At 37.9% G+C, this 18,247-nt stretch overlaps 1 long non-coding RNA gene across 20 annotated transcripts in view; it reads right to left on the reverse strand.

Moving 5' to 3' along the window:
* Nucleotides 1–18,247, reverse strand: part of LOC144297018 (uncharacterized) — a 119,989-nt gene that overhangs the window by 62,183 nt on the left and 39,559 nt on the right. For 16 of the 20 annotated variants that reach the window (XR_013364030.1, XR_013364041.1, XR_013364045.1 and 13 more), the window contains one exon: nt 8,562–8,596. The exons of the other annotated variants lie outside the window; for them this stretch is intronic. This is a non-coding gene — a long non-coding RNA (uncharacterized LOC144297018). The remainder of the gene's footprint in view (nt 1–8,561; nt 8,597–18,247) is intronic. 20 annotated transcript variants of the gene reach the window in all.

Raw genomic sequence — 18,247 nt, forward strand, 5'->3', positions numbered from 1 at the left:
CTTAACCTTCTAATACCTATAATTTTGCTTTCACCCTTCTGACATTGATTATAAATTCTTTTCTCTTATTCCTGCATGCCTATGTGCTGGGCTCCTACTGGATCAACATTTAGCTCATCCCAAGATAGAAGTTAGGCTTCCTGCTGTAGAAGATAAAATAGACTTGATATGTCCTCCCAATTAAAAATAAATATCACAGGGCATCTGGGTAGCTCAGTGGTTTAGCAACTGCCTTTGGCTCATGTCGTGATCCTTGGGTCCTGGGATCAAGTTTCACAGGCTTCTGGCAGGGAGCCTACTTCTCCCTCTGCCTATGTCTCTTCCTTGCTCTCTGTATTTCTCATGAATAAATAAATAAAATCTTTAAAAAAAAATTTTTTTAAATACCATATGTATACCTGAAACAAATATGACACTGTATGTTAACTAACTGGAATTAAAATATAAACTTTAAAAAATAAATATATACCACAATATTAATATCCAAGTTCTACTTACCACTGTTTTTCCTAAGCAAACAGGTTAAAACCGATTTATAACCCTTAATATTTATGTGATTGATTCCAGTCACTTCTTTATTATTTTTTTTGCAATCTGTTTTCTCCTCAATAAATCTGTTCCCCATTCTTTTGGCTATTGAATTTTAGTGTGAGAATCTTGCTAATAAAGATTCAAGAATGATAAAAACTCCCTTTAAGAGACCATCCAGGGTAGCCCTGATGGCGCAGCGGTTTAGCACCGCCTGCAGCCCGGGTTGTGATCCTGGAGACCCGGGATCGAGTCCCACATCGGGCTTCCGGCATGGAGCCTGCTTCTCCCTCTGCCTGTGTCTCTGCCTCTCTCTCGCTCTCTTTGAATGAATAAATAAATAAATCTTTAAAAAAAAAAAAAAATAAGAGACCATCCATGAGGTAAACCAACATACCAGGTCTAGTCACTGGGTCCTCACATCTCCAAGGCAGCCTTGAACTATAGTTGACCCTTGGCCAGCCCAAAGCAATGTGGTCTCTGAGTGTTCTTTACAATGTCAACTGATGATTTTATTGTGTACATCCAGAGCAATGTACAGGGCCATAGCAGCTTGTCAATTTGCTTTGCACAAAATCCAGATTGATGGTGTACACCTGGTTTCATTGTTGAGGTCCTGAGTTTTGGTTGCTACCATTGGTAGTACAGTAGGCTATGCCTATGTGACTAGTCCTCCCTTAGAGCCTCATACTCTGAATCCTGAATGAGCTTCTCTGAGCAAATACATTCCACCTATGGTCCTATAGTTTGCTTCTAAAGAGAAAGCATATCCTGTGTGTCTTCAGATTAGGAAGGACTTGTAATATGTCTTAGATTTCTCTATACACCACCTCATGTAGGTCGTTTTTTCTATTGCTTTTGCTCTGAAGCCTATGTTGTACTATAGCTGCAAGTTCGACTTGCTATTGAGTCTTGTAAAAATCACCAATATATATATATATATATATATATATATATATATATATATATATATATATCCCTTGAAATGTCTGTGCTAACCAGTCATCCCATTTCTGTTTAAATATGTTCAGTAATGGTGAATTCATCACTTCTTGGTAGCACATATATTTAGAAATCATTTGAATTTAATAATCATAAAATGCAATATCCCCAACTAAAAACTGAACAGAAAAATTGAGTGATAAGTAAGAAACTCATCACTTCTTGGTAGCACATAAATTTAGAAATCATTTGAATTTAATAATCATAAAATGCAATATCCCCAACTAAAAACTGAACAGAAAAATTGAGTGATAAGTAAGAAACTATTTTGTCAGAGCACTATCTTTTTTCAGAATCTAGGAGAGCCTCAAGATGGTAATTATTGATTTTTCATCAGAGATTATATCTGGAAGTATGGAAGAAAAAATCCACCTTTACAGCAATCATGAAAAGACAAATAATATCAAGTGTTGGGGAGGATGTGAAAAAATAGGAACCCTTATACAATGCTGGGAGGAAGAGTTTAGAAGTTCCTCAAATGTTAAACGTGGAGCTATCATATGACCCAGCAAATCACTTGTAGCTATACCCAAAAGAAATTAAAACATGTTCAAACAAAAACCTGTAGGGATGTCTGGGTGACTCAGACGGTTAAGTGTCTGCCTTCGGCTAAGGTCATAATCCCAGGGTCCTGGGATCGAGCCCCACATTGAGCTCCCAGCTCAGTGGGGGGCCTGTTCCTCCCTCCTGCTTGTGCTTTTTCTCACTATCTCTTTCTCAAACAAATAAATAAAATCTTCAAAACAAACAAAAACTTGTACATGAGTGTTCAGAGCAGCACTATTCATCATAGCCAAAATGAAGAAACAAATATCCATCAACTGATAAATGGATAAACTAAATGGAGTATTATCCAGCAATAAAAAAAAAAAAATAAAGTACTGATGAATGTTATGACCTGGATGAACCTTGAAAGCATGGTAAGTGAAAGAAGTTAGTAACAAAAGACTGCATATTATATAATTATATTATATATGAATTATATGAAATGTCTGAAATAGGTAAACCCATATAGACAAAAAGGAGTTGGTGGTTGCCTAGGGTTTATGATTTGAGTGGAAATAGGGATGACGAGGTGATGAAAATGTTCTAAGATTAATTTTAGTGATGTTTGCACAATTTTATGAATACATCAAAATCACTGAATTGTATACTTTTTTATAAAAATTTTATTTATTTATCCACGAGAGACACAGAGACACAGGCAGACGGAGGAGCAGGCTCCATGCAGGGAGCCTGACATGGGACTCTATCCCGGGTCTCCAGGATCAGGCCCTGGGCTAAAGGTGGCGCTAAACCACTGAGCCACCCGGGTTGCCCTGAATTGTACACTTTAAATGGGCAAGTTCTATGGCAATTATTGGAACCTTCAATTCATTATTTCTAGACTAACAAAAACATGCTATTATTATACTGCACTATGTATTATGAATAGTTTACACACATATATTACTTTCATAATAAAATATTTTAAAATTATACACTGCTAGAATACCTTGCTACCTGTTAATTTTTTTTTTTTACTTGTTAATTTTAATAGATAGACTCACAGACAGTTTTTTAAGGAAAAAAATCTAGCTAAGTCACAGGGCTTTCCCCCCCATCAGACATGGGGGAAAGAAAAGAGGAACAAATGATTTTCTGATTTGCAGAGCAATCTTATTAGAATTTATACTATTTACACATTCAGAGATGTCAGTTGCAACATTACTAGCAGGGCAACAAATTATCAAGTAAAGCAATCAGTCAGAATTATAAACTTCAAGGAAGAAGTTCACACAGCATGTCTGCTTATTTCTGGGAGAGTCTAGAGTAAAGATACCAATCCCTTGACCAACCTCTGGGAGCTAAATCCTTGGAATTAACATAGTTACTTGTCTTCGGAAAGCATTAAGACAAGATGATATCAGACTTTCAGTCTTGTTTGACATACATAACAAAATTTATCATGTGCATCTGCTTCCTAGTGTGAGGTCTGCACCATGAGTGGTCACATAGAAGGAATGTGCCTACATGACCAGATTCCCATAAGAATTTTTGGGCCCTAAGACCTAAGTGGGTTTACCTCAGCAGAGATATCTTATACACATTCCTATAATTTCCTCCTAGACTGAAAGCACTGCAGTGTGACCGACATGCAGGGAAGACCTGGAAGTCTGCATCTAATCTCTGGTCTTCCCCTATACATATATTTTTTCTGCTGATCCTATATTGTATCTTCTGTTGTATAAATTTAAGCCACGATTGTAACCTATTATTTAGTTAAATGAGTCCTACTAAATCTTCAATCTATTATTTTTTTAGGACTCTCAAAGCACAAGAATTTCTCTAAAGTTTATTTTTAAGGACATAGCAACTAAACATCTAAGTTTTAATAGTTTTACAAGACTCTTTACAAGACTCTTTTTTAAAAATTATAGGTCTGGGGAGTCTGGGTTGTGCAGTCAGATAAGAGTCTAACTCTTGGTTTTGTTTCAGGTGGTAATCTTAGGGTTGTGAACTTAACCCCTGCATCTGGCTCCATGCTCAGCACATTGTCTACTTGGGAGTCTCTCTCCTTCTGCCCCTCTCACTTGTGCCCTCTCTCTCTCTTAAATAAACCCTAAAAAAAATTACACTTCCCAGGAAGATATTTGCAAATTATATATTTAATAAGGGGTTCATATCCAAAGTATTGCTAATTGTAAATTTTAACTAGATAAGACTCACAGACACTTTGGTGAAATAAGAAATCTAGCAAAATCCCAGCCCTCCCCACCCCCCCATGCATGAAAAAAAAAAAGGAACAAGGAAGGAGTTCACACAGAACATTTAATTATTTCTGGAAGTATCTGGAGTCATGGTACCAACCCTTGACCAAACTCTGGGACTAAATTTATACAAATTCAACACCAAAAAAAAAAAAAAAATTAATCTGGTTAAAAATGGGCAGAGGCCCTGAATAGACATTTCTTCAGAGAAGACATCCAGATGGTCAACAAACACTTGAAAATATGTTCATCATCAGGAAATGCAAATCAAAACCCCCAGGAGATATCACCTTTCACCTGTCAGAATGGCTAAAATTAAAAACACAAGAAACCACAAGTGTTGGTGAGGATGTGGAGAAAAAGGAAACCTATACACTTCTGGTGGAAATGTAAATTGGTATAGTAACTGTGGAAAACAGTATGAAGATTCCTCAGAACATCAAAAGTAGGGCAGCCTCAGTGGCTCAGTGGTTTAGCGCCACCTTCAGCCTGGGGTGTGGTCCTGGGGACCCGGGATCGAGTCCCCCCTCGGGCTCCCTGCATGGAGCCTGCTTCTCTCTCTGCTTGTGTCCCTGCCTCTCTCTGTGTGTCTCTCATGAATAAATAAATAAAATCTCAAAAATAAATAAATTAAAAAAAGAACATCAGAAATAGAAATACTATATGACTAAGTAATACCACTTATGGGCATTTACCCACTAGAAATGAAAACACTAATTTGAAAAGGTATGTGTACCCTCATGTTTATTGCAGCATTATTTATAATAGCCAAGATAGGGAAGCCACCCAAATGTCCATCCATAGATGAATGGATAGGGAAGATGTTGAGGGGGGTGTGTAATGGAATATTGCTCAGCCATAAAGAAGGATGAGATCTTACCATTTGTCACAATATGGGTGGACCCAGAGAATATTATGCTAAGTGAAATAAGGCGGACAGAGAAAGACAAACACCATATGATTTCACTCATATAATTCTACTTCCACGGAATCTAAAAAACAAATCAAACATAAATAAACAAAAAAGCAGAAATAGATCCATAAATACAGAAAACAAACTGATGGTTTCCAAAGGGAAGTGGGGTGCTGGAATAGGCAAAGTGGGTGAAAGAGAGTGGGAGGTTTCCAGTTATAGAATGAATAAGCCACAGGGATAAAAGGTACAGGTACAGCATAGGGAATATAGTCAGCGATACTGTAATAGTGTTGTATCGTGACAGATAGTTGCTGTACTTGTGGTAAGCATAGCAGAATGGATAAACTTGAGTCACTATGTTGTATACTTGAAACTAATGTAACGTATGTCAACTATACTTCAATAAAAAATAGAGTTTCAGGAAACAGAAAAAATTATACTTTCAAGGGAAGATTTATAACAACAGAAAATAGAACATGCTTAAAATAAAGTTACACTATCTCCATTTTGCACAGACAAAATCAATATTTTTGTGACTATCCACCATTTAACATTTTATAAAATCAAATATTTCAAACAAATTTTACGTCACAGAGAGATATCTCTTCCTCTGTGCTATAAGGAAGAGAAGCATATCCTTTATCTCTTTCTGAAATATCTTTTGTTAATTGGAAAGGCTTGCATTGATAAAGCCAAGCTCTGGATTTTCGTTAGTTAGCATTATAAGCTAAAAGCATACCTATGGAGACCAATTTTACTGGAACAAATACAGTTAAAAATGAAAAAGATCTTACAGTAACAATTAAATAAGGAGTGCATAGCACTACTTTTCCACACTGTTTGGTCACATATTTATAAATGTGACAATAAAGGAAATATCACTAGAATGTTACTCTCTACAAATTTATGGCAATAGAAGCAAATATATCCTAAATGCTGCTTTATGCTTTTTGTGCAATTGTTTATTTACATAGGCTTTTCTGTCAGGTCAGACAAATTTTACTTGGAATTTTACAAGAAATAATGGATCATTAGGTTAAGACAATAGATTTGGGTCACGGCCAAGGAATATAAACTTAAGTTGATTTGTGTATACTTCCTTTTTTTTTTAAGATTTTATTTATTTATTCATGAGAGACGCAGAGAGAGAGGCACAGACACAGGCAGAGGGAGAAGCAGGCTCCATGCAGGGAGCCCAACATGGAACTCGATCCGGGGTCTCCAGGATCATGCCCTGGGTGGAAGGCAAGCACTAAACCACTGAGCCACCCAGGGATCCCCGATTTGTGTATACTTCTAATAAGACAAAAACTTGAGGTTGTTACCCAGAATGCACAGTTATGTAAATTATTTCTGAGATAAAAATTATTTGCTCTTCAAAAATAGAAATTATTTATTTTCCAAGAAATTATTTCCTGTTTAAACACAAATGAATAATAATGAATTAAAATAAGTGGCAGATAAGTAAAATAAGAAGATTCCTGTGTTGTTTTCTTTTGCTTTATGTGTAAAAATAAACCTTTCTGACAATAATATCTCTCTTGTAAGTATACCAGGTATATATCTGAAACCTTATCACACAGATCAGAGTAACAATTCCCTGACTTTATGAAAGTAAACAAAACAAAAACTAGTGAGACAATCCTCTATTATGAATCAGAAAATTGTTTCACAGACCAGGAATGAGGAAGATTGTTTTTCTTCAAGTTCTTATTTTTTATTGTCTTCAAGAGTCCTTCCTATCTATCTGTTCATCCATCTGTCTATCTATCCATCTATCTATAGTCCAGGTTTACTGAGATATAATTGACCTGGGTTCTTACTATTTATATCACCAGGTCAACTAGCCCACTCCTAATGATCTTGGGATGAAAGTCGTTTTTGTTTCTCTTGTCCAACAGTAAGAGGTAGATCTCTGAGGACCTTGGCCTTCTAAGTATGAAACAAAATCCAGAAGAGATCTTTTTAAATGACAAACTTTATTACTAAAAAAAACTATTCATGGCATAAGTCAAGAATTTATTAACAAAGTCAAAAGACAAATGAGAAATACCTATCCAATAAGAATCCCTGGAAACACATAAGATCATTCATTACAGTGATTGGGATGTAATATCATTGAGAAAGGACTAGAATGCAATTGTACCCAACATTGCTAAAATATCAACTTTACACTACCCAAAGAAATTTTGTAGTAAAAGCAAATGTTAGAGGAGATAATGAAATGATACTAAGAGAGCAAGGTTTTGGCACTGATTACCGAATTACTATTTTGAGTCCAAAGAAATTGACTATAGTGGACACATATACTCTGACTGTGCGATAGTTCTGACTCCTGAAGGATAAAGTTGGTTTACTCTACTCATCATAGTTTGGATCAAGAATTTCACAGTTTGGATAAACAATATATTTCCCATTGCTCTACTTCTATTCTCCCCTAAAGAAACTGATTGTATAAATGCTTCCCAGTCACCTAAACAGAGGACATGAAAAAATACATAATTTCCACTATAAATTTTTCTGATAGATGTCCTGGCTTATAAATAGAAAGTTTCTTCTGAGTTTAGTTATCAGAGTATTGATCAGAATCTGATCAATTCTGGGTTTATTAACAATTTTAAATTTCACATCTGTGAGCTGAGAACCAGACTGCACATTGATGGCTTTTTTTTTTTTAAGATTTTATTTATTTAGTCATGAGAGACACACAGAGAAAGAGAGAGAGAAAGAGAGAGAGAGAGAGAGAGACAGGCAGAGGGAGGAGCAGGCTCCATGAGGGAGCCCTACGTGGGACTCAATCCCAGGTCTCCAGGATCACTCCCTGGACTGAAGGCAGCGCTAAACCACTGAGCCAACAGGGCTGCCCTCAGGTAGCTTTTCTTGCATTACAAATCACCCCCAAAATTAGTAACCTAAAACCTAAAATTTATTTTTCATAATTTCTGTGGATTGCAGTTTGTCATCTGGGTGGTTCTTCTGCTGACTTTTCCTGGAATCACTCATGTGACTACAGTAATCTCTCCAAGAGAGTCTCATTCATGCACCTGACACAAGTGCTGGCTGTCAACTGGCATTCCTAGTTTATGGCCTTATGTTCCAGAGCTTAGATTGAATTTATTTACATGGTAGTCTCAGGGCAGCGTTCTAAGAGAGCAAGAGCAAAAAGCACAAGACCTTTGGAGGTTAAAATTCAAAAATCTGTAATACTGTTTCTACATTTTATAGAGCAAAGTAAGTCATTAGTCCAGTCCTAGATTCAAGAGGTAGGCATGACTGTTAATTTCATGCGTCCACTCAACAGGCATAGCTGGTAAAACATTATTAACATTTGAATCAGTAAACTGAATAAAGAAAATCACTCTCACCAGTGTGAGTGGGCATCTTCCAGTTCTTCAAGGGCCTGAATAGAACAAAAAGGAGGGACAAATTCACTCTGTCTGCTTGAGGTGAGACATCCATTTTTTTCCTTCTCTCAGACACTGGAAGTCCTGGTTCTCAGGGGTTCAGATTCAGTTCAAGACTCATACCATTGGTCCCCTGGGTCTCAGCAATTCAGACTTGGACTAACTTATACCACTGGCTTTCTTAGTTCTTCAGGTTACAGATGGCAGACGATGGGACCCGTTGGCCTCTGTGATCACCTAAGTCAATTTCTCTTATCTAAATATCTAGATATATTTCCATATCTGTCCTACTGGTTCTGTTTTTCTGGAGATCTCTGACTTATACAATGGGGGAACAGTCTCCACCCCTTTTCAGGGGAAGCTACAAGTAAATCTGTACTATATGTCATCCTCTACTATTTCTAACATAAATTCATCAGTAATCCCAATGATGTCCTTTATAGAAATTATTATTGTAGATAATACCAATTATTTCATAAAGTTGTGAAGATTAAAATAACATATGTACTTAAAGTGATTATCATTTATTTATTTTAACTAGTTTTTACTGGAGTTCTATAATTTTTATTAGTGTTCTAGAAATATATAAGTAAAACAATATCCTTGCCTTAAAAGAGATCATAGTCTAATCTACAACAGATGTTAGCAAACCTTTTCTGTAAAGGACCAGAGTATAAATATTTTAGGAGCCATACAAGAAATACATAAATGAATGGGTGTTGCTGTGTTCTAATAAGCTTTACTTACAAGATATGTTGTAGGCTAGACTTGGCCCATGGGCCATTGCTTGCTGATCTCTATTCTATAGGAAACAGATCAACAAATAAATAGAATTACAAGTTTCCATAAGTGTTATGAAGGAAAAATTCAGATATTGCAAGATTATATAACACTGACCTCATCTTGTCTAGAATGTCAGGGAGAATAATGCTGAGGAAATAACATGTATGCTAAGACCTGGAAAATAGATAGCCGGTAACTAAATATACTGTGGTAGGGAGATTTCCAGGCAAAGCAAATAGGATATGCTAAGGTACTAAGGAATAAAGTTGCAATGTATTTTTTAAGAGCTCAAGTAAAGCCAATGTGACCAGAGGGCAAAAACATAAATAATGTGAAAGCCTTTAACAAATGTTTATTAACTTCTTACTACATACCATGCATTGTTCTAGCTAAAAGGAATATATTGGTAATTAAGACTGACATTTGGGATAGAGGTGGATAATAAACTCACAAATAAATAGTTACATATTTAATATGTAACTGTATGTATGTATATGCATGTATAAATGAGTGTAGTAATATATTTTGTTAAGTGTTAAGAAGAAAGTAAATATTTTCTTCTGTGATATAAAACAGGATAAGGGCACTTTAGATTCATGGTTGGAGAAGACTTTTTGAGGAAGTGACACCTGATCTGAGATTTGAACACTGAAAAAAGGCCAAACACAGAAAAGCAGGAAGAATAATGTTAAAAGTGTGAAAACAACAAAAGTAGATGAGACAATAAAGAGCCAGTATTGAGGATAGAACCCTAAGGGAGCCAAAGTGAAAATGCTTTAAAATAAGATTGAAGAGGTAGGCATAGCTCAGACCATGTAGCCCTGAAGCCTTTGGTGAAAATTTTAGATTTTATTTGAAATGCATTGAAAATCCATTGCAAAGTGTTATTGAAGGGAGTTACATTACATTTATACCTTGAAATGATTTTTCTGGGCTTAGTGTGGTGAATGCAATAGAGAAAACCAAGATCAATAAGCAGAAAGGCAAGTTAGATGCTATTTGCACTAATCAAGGTAAGAGCCTACAAAGCATCTATGAGAGGGTGGCAATAGTATAGATGGAAGGAAATGAACAGATTAGAGAAATATTTAAAAGTCAAAATTGATTGGATTTGGTGGTTGATTGGATCTGAGCATTAAATGAGGAAGATGATCCCTAAGCTTCTGAAAGGAGATGTTGGGTGAACGGTGGTGCCATTCACTGGGACACCCCAGTGGAAATTTTGGTAAATATGTAGTTGAAAACAGGAGCTCAGAAGAGATTATGAAACTGGGGATGCACTTGTCCACTGATGGTCACTGAAGCCACAGATGTAGATAGTAACACTTGGGAAGAAAGCATGAAGTAAGAAGGGAAGCCAGCCTAAGACTGAGTCTTGAGAACTTGGACATTTAAAGATGGTAGAAGGGGACAAACTGATCAAGGAAGCTAGGAAGAAATGAATGTAGTGTAGGTGAAAAACCAGGAAGCATACTATCACAGAATGCTGCTGAGAGAACAAAAATGAGAAGTGAAAAACAGCCACTGGATTTAAAGACAAGGAGGTCACCAACAACCTCGGTAAGAGTTATTTTATCAGAGAGGACAGAGCCAGATCACAGTGGTGACAGGCAGTGTAGACGACTTTGAGAAATGTAGATATAAAAGGAATAGACATAGGCCACAGACTAATCTCTCAGTAGATAATAGTTTTTGTTACTACTATTTTATTGTCATTTAATAAATGCTATAGGTAATTGAGAGTTTTCACTTGAGTATCCAATTTGCTTGCTTAGCCCACATTAATTTTTAATTTTGCCTTTTAAAATACACAATACATCCAAATGGTTCCAAATTCAAAAGGAACAAACTGTACAGTGAAATGTTTACTTCTCATCCTGTTCCTCAACCCCCAATTTCTTTTCCAGAGGAACCAATGTTATGAGTTTAGCTGTCTCATCCTTTTTAACAACTGGATGGTAAGTACCTAATTATACATGTTACCGTACTTTATTCAACCAGTATGCTAGCAATGGATACTTAGCTTGTTTAAAGTCTTTTCCTATTACAAACAATAAAACAATGGATAATCTTGTATGTGTAATTTCACATATGAGTGAGTATCTTAGGTCTGTCTCTCTAGGAGCAGAGATTCTGGTGGAGGCTCTCATGCAAGTGTTTTATTAGGAGAACACTCTCAGGAGTAAACCTAGAAAAGTGAGAGAAGCAGGACAAGGAAGCAGAAGTTAAGCAAGAATGTGGTTTCAGAGGAAGACTGGACTAAGTCTATTCCTATAGGAAGCTGGAAAGCATAAATTGCAAGCAACTTTTACCTGCCCTTAGGCTAGGGACCAAAACATTTGCACCCTCACTGTAGGAGTGCTGACAACACTGACTCCATCTTTGGCCGTTCATCGTGTTCATGTCTTCATGATGACCTCCCTCAGAGCTATGCGTTCCAGGCCTCCTGGAGGTTAACGTGTATGTCCTGATGAGAACACAGGAAAGTGTGCTCTGATCTTCCCTAAATAGGTGCACAGAAGATGCCATTTTAGATAACTACTAGAGATGACTGGCCCAATAGAAGTCACCACTTTAGATAACTACCCTTTGACCTCACCACAATGATCCCTTCACTCTAAAAAAAACCCACAGGTTAAGGTCCAAACTGGGCAGAGAATAGCTGTGTAGTGCCTGGATCCTTGCAGGCCTGATCTCCTCCATCAGTAAGTCACTGTGAATAATACACTCTATACATAGCATGGAGTGGCTTGCTTTGTTTTTCAGTCTCAAAGTACCTTCTCTGTCTGGAGAATAAGTTAGTGTCCCTCCCTCTACCTTCTAACACCCAAATAGTCACTGGCTACTCCAGGATGGGTGTGAGGGTGGGGAGATATGAGAGAAACTCTTTAAAGTTCACGTGGTTCTAATCATCCAAAGGGAATCCTCTGGGGTTGTAGGTGGGAGCCATTCCCAGCAGCTCCCACTGCTGCCAGGGAGGAGTGGTGGAGGAAACAGGCACACCAAAATGGTAGCAGGGAAGCCTGGGGGCACGACAGATTCTACAGTATAACTGTAGGGTAAATTCCTAGAGGTAAAATGACTATATGGGGCTAACATTGCTAGTTGCCTACTCAAACAAGATCCACCCCAACCCTGCCCAACTCTTCTCCCTAATAGAGCACTGATTTCATTCGAAGTAGCTCTGTGCCCAATTCAAAAAATACTTCCCCATCCTCCTTGGCATTGGGGCTGGTTGTGACAGTTTTTGAAATAAGATGAATGTAGTAGTTTCTGAGAAAGTGTCCCGTACAGAACTCACTGTGAGTCATCTCACAGAACTCACTCTTTTCTGAATAAAATGACAAAGCTTATTTTGTCCTCTTCGCCCTTTACTTCTCATCCTTCTTTCTGCTAGGAATGTACAGAAATGTGTCTATAGATGCTGCAGCAACCCTCTTGTGACCATGAGACAGAAAGTAGGAAAATGGAGACCTACGCATGAAAGTGGGGGAAGTTAATACGAGCCATGAATAATAACAATGTCTTCTTGTACCCAGGCCCTAGTGTAGTAGCATTAGTAATAATCATTATACCAACTGACATTCATTTATATGGTATTTTCCAAGTCACAAGTGTGCTTTCACAAAATTCACCTCACCCTCATTCTTTCTTTCAATGCTTCCGCCTCTGTGTGATAGGTATCAGTACCCTGGGGGTACTCCAGTTATCTCCTACAATATTAAGAGCACATAACTCACCAATGGCTAATTTTGAGTTAGTTTGCTCTCCTTCTAGCACCTAGAAGTATGGAACTTTTTAATTTGAAGACAGGACAAAAGTAATCTTGTGGCATAGAGTATTTTGAAAAGCATCCCATACCCCAAAAGTGATAGAGTGGAGTCCCACAAGAGCACCAAAGATCAAAGGAAAGATGTGCTAAATGCGAGAGAAAGAGTGCAGAAAGCATGCCCATACATTACACAACACAAATTTTGCCCATTCTGAAATTTTGCACTGTAGTCTATGGGAAAATTAATTTTCCCTGTATTCCTGTGTTCCTGCAGGACTGATCTACTATGAAGATGAGAATGTTTGTTTACTGCCTTGCTTATAAAACTTATCTTACCTGGAGTCAAAGCGTTACATTCCAGGACAAGGAACTTTCCCTCCTTCCCTAAAGATGCCTAAGGAAGGATTTGGGGAACTATCTGACTGTGTGTTTACACATCAAAAGAACAGAAAATCCAGGTTCTGATTTCAAAGAGGCTGGTTTTATCTTCCCTCAGAGATAATTTAGATAGTTGAGCTTCCAAAGGGTAACAATCCAAGATTCTTCCCTTTCTGTTCCTAAGGAGAATTAGTTTACATTAGAGGCACACTTTTCTCCCTCCTTCAAGAAAGGGAAAGAAGAATGGTTATTCCTCCCTATGTCAACTCCCAAAGGCCCTCTCCCATAGGGTGATCCCTCCCTACATGAAGGCCTCCCCACCTTATTCCCATTGAGTCTCCCTGTGTGGGGCTTGAAGCCTGAGAGACTACACAACTGTGTTAGACCGGGTGTTATTGCTGTGAGTAAATAAAGCTCTGATCTCTCATCCAGACCAGGTGTTTTTGCTAGTACCAACCTTCCTCCCCCTACCTACCTATCTCTATGCAAGCAAGGTAGCATCTAAGACCCATCTCAATTTCTATCTTGACATAATCTTCCTTTAAGTAATTAGTGAATTACTCTCTTTAACAATGATTCAATCAACACTGAGTTTCTAATATGTATACAATATCACTTATGCATTTTCCTGCCTAAAATGGGGGAAATCTAAACATTGGGAAAAAAATCTTAAATGGTGAGCATTCTAAAAACATATTGGCCTGTGTGCTTCAAAATGTCAATGTCAAAAAAAAAAGGTCAATGTCAAAGAAGACAAAGTCTGAGGAACTGGTCCAGATTAAAGGAGGCTAAAGGGACATAGGAACAGAATGAAAAGTATGAAGGAAGAGGAGTGTTACAGAGGGCATTATTGGAACAATTGGCAACATTTGCACATGGACTGTATATTAATAATAACAGTGTATCAATATTAATGTTCCTGAATTTGGTAACTATACTGTGGTTTCATAAGTCATTACCTTTTTCTTTTCTTTTTTTTTTTTTTTAACATTTTATTTATTTATTCATGAGAGACACAGAGAGAGAGGCAGAGACACAGGCAGAGGGAGAAGCAGGTTCCCTGAGAGGAGCCTGATATGGGACTCCATCCCAGGACCCTGGGACCATGACCTGAGCCGAAGGCAGACTCTCAACCACTGAGCCACTCAGGTGCCCCTTTTTCTTAAGGATAGATCCTGAATTATTTAGGTGTGATAGGTCATGATATCTATAACAGTTTCAAAGAGAGAAAGGGGAAAAAAAATTCAAATCTGGAAAAATGTTTACTGAACATTTTTGATCGAGGTGAAGGGAGTTCCAGAGTTCATGGTACTATTCTTATAACTTTTCTTTAATTTAAAATTTTGTTTTTGAAATAGGTAAGAGGAAATGTAGTCCTGACAAGAGAGTCTAATATGTGGCAGGCTCTAAGCCAACCTATATAGCCCCAGAAATAGAGTAATGGATGTGATATATTCCCAGGCCTCAAAAATCTGGCAGCTTCTCGTGAAGGAGATAAACAAGGAAATTGATCTCATGTGATAAAATTAAAAAGCATATTGTTTATGTTTATGTATGCTTATGACTATTTCTTCACATGACTTATGTAACACCCATCTTTCTTGAATCCCCCTCTTGTCACCCTGGCTACTGCTTCTCAGTATCCTCTGCTAATTCCTTTACATCTCACAGAACTCACTCTTTGGACTTCTTCCCTTCTCCGGCTACCCTTGCCCCTCAGGTGGACTTAATTAATTTTATGGCTTTAAAGATAGAAGCTGATAACTCCCCAATTTTTTTTTACATTTTTTAATTTATTTTTTTAATTAATTAATTTATTTATTTATTAATTTATTTATTTAGACAGAGAGAGAGAGAAAGGCAGAGACACAGGCAGAGGGAGAAGCAGGCTCAATGCAGGGAGCCCGACGTGGGACTCGATCCAGGGTCCCCAGGATCACGCCCTGGGCTGCAGGCGGCGCTAAACCGCTGAGCCACCGGGGCTGCCTTACATTTTTTAATTTAAATTCAATTTGCCAACATATAGTATAACAGCCAGTTATACTATATGGCACCTCATCCCATCAGGTGCTCTCATTGCCCATCCCCCAGTTACCCTATCCCTTCCCCCACCTCCCCTTCCACACCCCTTTGTTTCCCAGAGTTAGGAGTCTCTCATGGTTTGTCTCCCTCTCTAATTTTTCCCACTCAGTTCTCCTCCTTTCCCTTATAATCCCTTTCACTCTTTCTTATATTCCACGTATGAGAGAAACCATATGATGATTGTCCTTTTCTGATTGACTTATTTCACTCAGCATAATATCCTCCAGTTCCATCCATGTCAAAGCAAATGGTGGGTATTTGTGTCTTCTGATGGCTAATAATCCATTGTATATAAATACCACATCTTCTTTATCCATTTATCTGTCAAAGGACATCATGGCTCCTTCCGCACTTTGGTTATTATGGACATTGCTGCTATGAACATTGGGGTGCAGGTGTCATGGTGTTTCAGAGCAGAACTCAATGAAATAGAGACCAGAAGAACTGTAGAACAGATCAACAAAACCAGGAACTGGTTCTTTGAAACAATTAATAAGATAGATAAACCCTTAGCCAGCCTTATTAAAAAGAAAAGAGAAAAGACTCAAATTAATAAAATTACGGATGAAAGAGAAGAGACCACAACCAATATCAAGGAAAAACAAACGATTTTAAAAATGTATTATGAGCAACTATATGCCAACAAATTAGGCAATCAAGAAGAAATGGATGCATTTCTGGAAACTCACAAATTACCAAAACTGGAAAGGAAGAAATAAAAAACCTGAAGAGGACAATAACCAGTGAGGAAATTGAATCAATCAAAAACCTCCCAGGACACAAAAGTCCAGGGCCAGATGGCTTCCCAGGGGAATTCCACCAAATGTTTAAAGAAGAAATAATACCTATTCTACTAAAGCTGTTTTGAAGGATAGAAAGGGATGGAATACTTCCAAACTCATTTTTTTGAGGCCTGCATTACCTTGATCTCAAAACCAGACAAAGACCCCACCAAAAAGATTTATAGACCAAACTCCCTGATGAACACAGATGCAAAAATTCTCACCAAGATACTAGCCAATAGAATCCAACAGTACATTAAGAAGATTATTCACCATGACCAACTGGGATTTATCCCCAGGATGCAAGGGTGGTTCAACACTCGTAAAACAATCAATGTGATAGATCACTTCAATAAGAGAAAAAACAAGGACCATATGATCTTCTCAATAGATGCAGAGAAAGCATTTGACAAAATACAGCATCCATTCCTGATTAAAACTCTTCAGAGTGTAGGGATAGAGGGAACATTCCTCAGCATCTTAAAAGCCATCAACGAAAAGCCCACAGCAAATATTCTCAATGGGGAAACACTAGGAGCCTTTCCCCTAAGATCAGGAACATTACAGGGATGTCCACTCTCACCATTGCTATTCAACATAGTACTAGAAGCCCTAGCCTCAGCAATCAGAAAACAAAAAGAAATAAAAGGCATTCAGATTGGCAAAGAAGAAGTCAAACTCTCCCTCTTCACAGATGACATGATACTGTACATAGAAAACTCAAAAGACTCCACCCCAAGATTGCTAGAACTCATACAGCAATTCAGCAAGGTGGCAGGACCAAATTTTTTTTTTTAAGATTTTATTTATTTATTCATGAGAGACACAAAGAGAGAGGCAGAGACATAGGCAGAGGCAGAGGCAGAAGCAGGCTCCCTTTGGGGAGCCCAATGCAGGACAGTCCTAGGACCCTGGGATCATGACCTGAGCCAAAGGCAGACGCCCAACTGCTGAGCCTCCCAGGTGCCCCTCTCCAGCCTCAGCCTCTCCTCCAAACTCCTGCCTATTCCACATTCCTACCTGGATGTCAAATAGTGATCAAAAACTCAACTTCTCTAAAAACAAACTCCTAACCTCCTTTCAACCTTACCCTTCTGGGAAAATATTTTCAAATTATATATCTGACAAAGGACTTGACTCCAGGGTCAGCCTGGGTGGCTCAGTGGTTTAGCACCACATTCAGCCCAGGGTGTGATCCTGGGGAGCTGGGATCAAGTCCCATGTTGGACTCCCCGCATAGAGCCTGCTTCCCCTTCTCCCTAAATATTGTAAAATCTTTAAAAAAAAAAAAAAAAGGACTTGACTCCAGCATATGGAAAGAACTCCCAAAATGCAGAAGAACATAAACAGTCTTATTTTTTAAATGTTAAAAGATTTAAATAATCACTTTACAAAAAAAATGTACAGATGGCAAATAAGCATATGAAGTGATGTTCAACATCACTAGTCATAAGGAAATGCAAAACCACAATGAAAATGAAATGCTACATACCTCTTAGCAACACACACACAATTGACAATACCAAGAGCTGGTGAGAACTCACAGTAACTGGAATTCTTTTTTTTTTTTTTTTAAGATTATTTATTTATTTATTCATGAGAGACACACAGAGAGAGGCAAAGACACAGGCAGAGGGAGAAGCAGGCTCCTTGCAGGGAGCCCAGTGTGGGACTTAATCCCGGGACTCCAGAATCACACCCTGAGCCAAAGGCAGGCGCTCAACGGAAGAGCCACCCAGGCATCCCAGTAACTGGAATTCTTATACATTGCTGGTGAGAATGCAGACTAGGACAACCAATTTGGGAAACTCTTTGGCAGTTTCTTTTAAAGTTAAACATATACTTAGCAT

Source organism: Canis aureus, chromosome 25 (assembly GCF_053574225.1).
Source record: "Canis aureus isolate CA01 chromosome 25, VMU_Caureus_v.1.0, whole genome shotgun sequence".
Classification (NCBI taxonomy): Eukaryota; Metazoa; Chordata; class Mammalia; order Carnivora; family Canidae; genus Canis; species Canis aureus.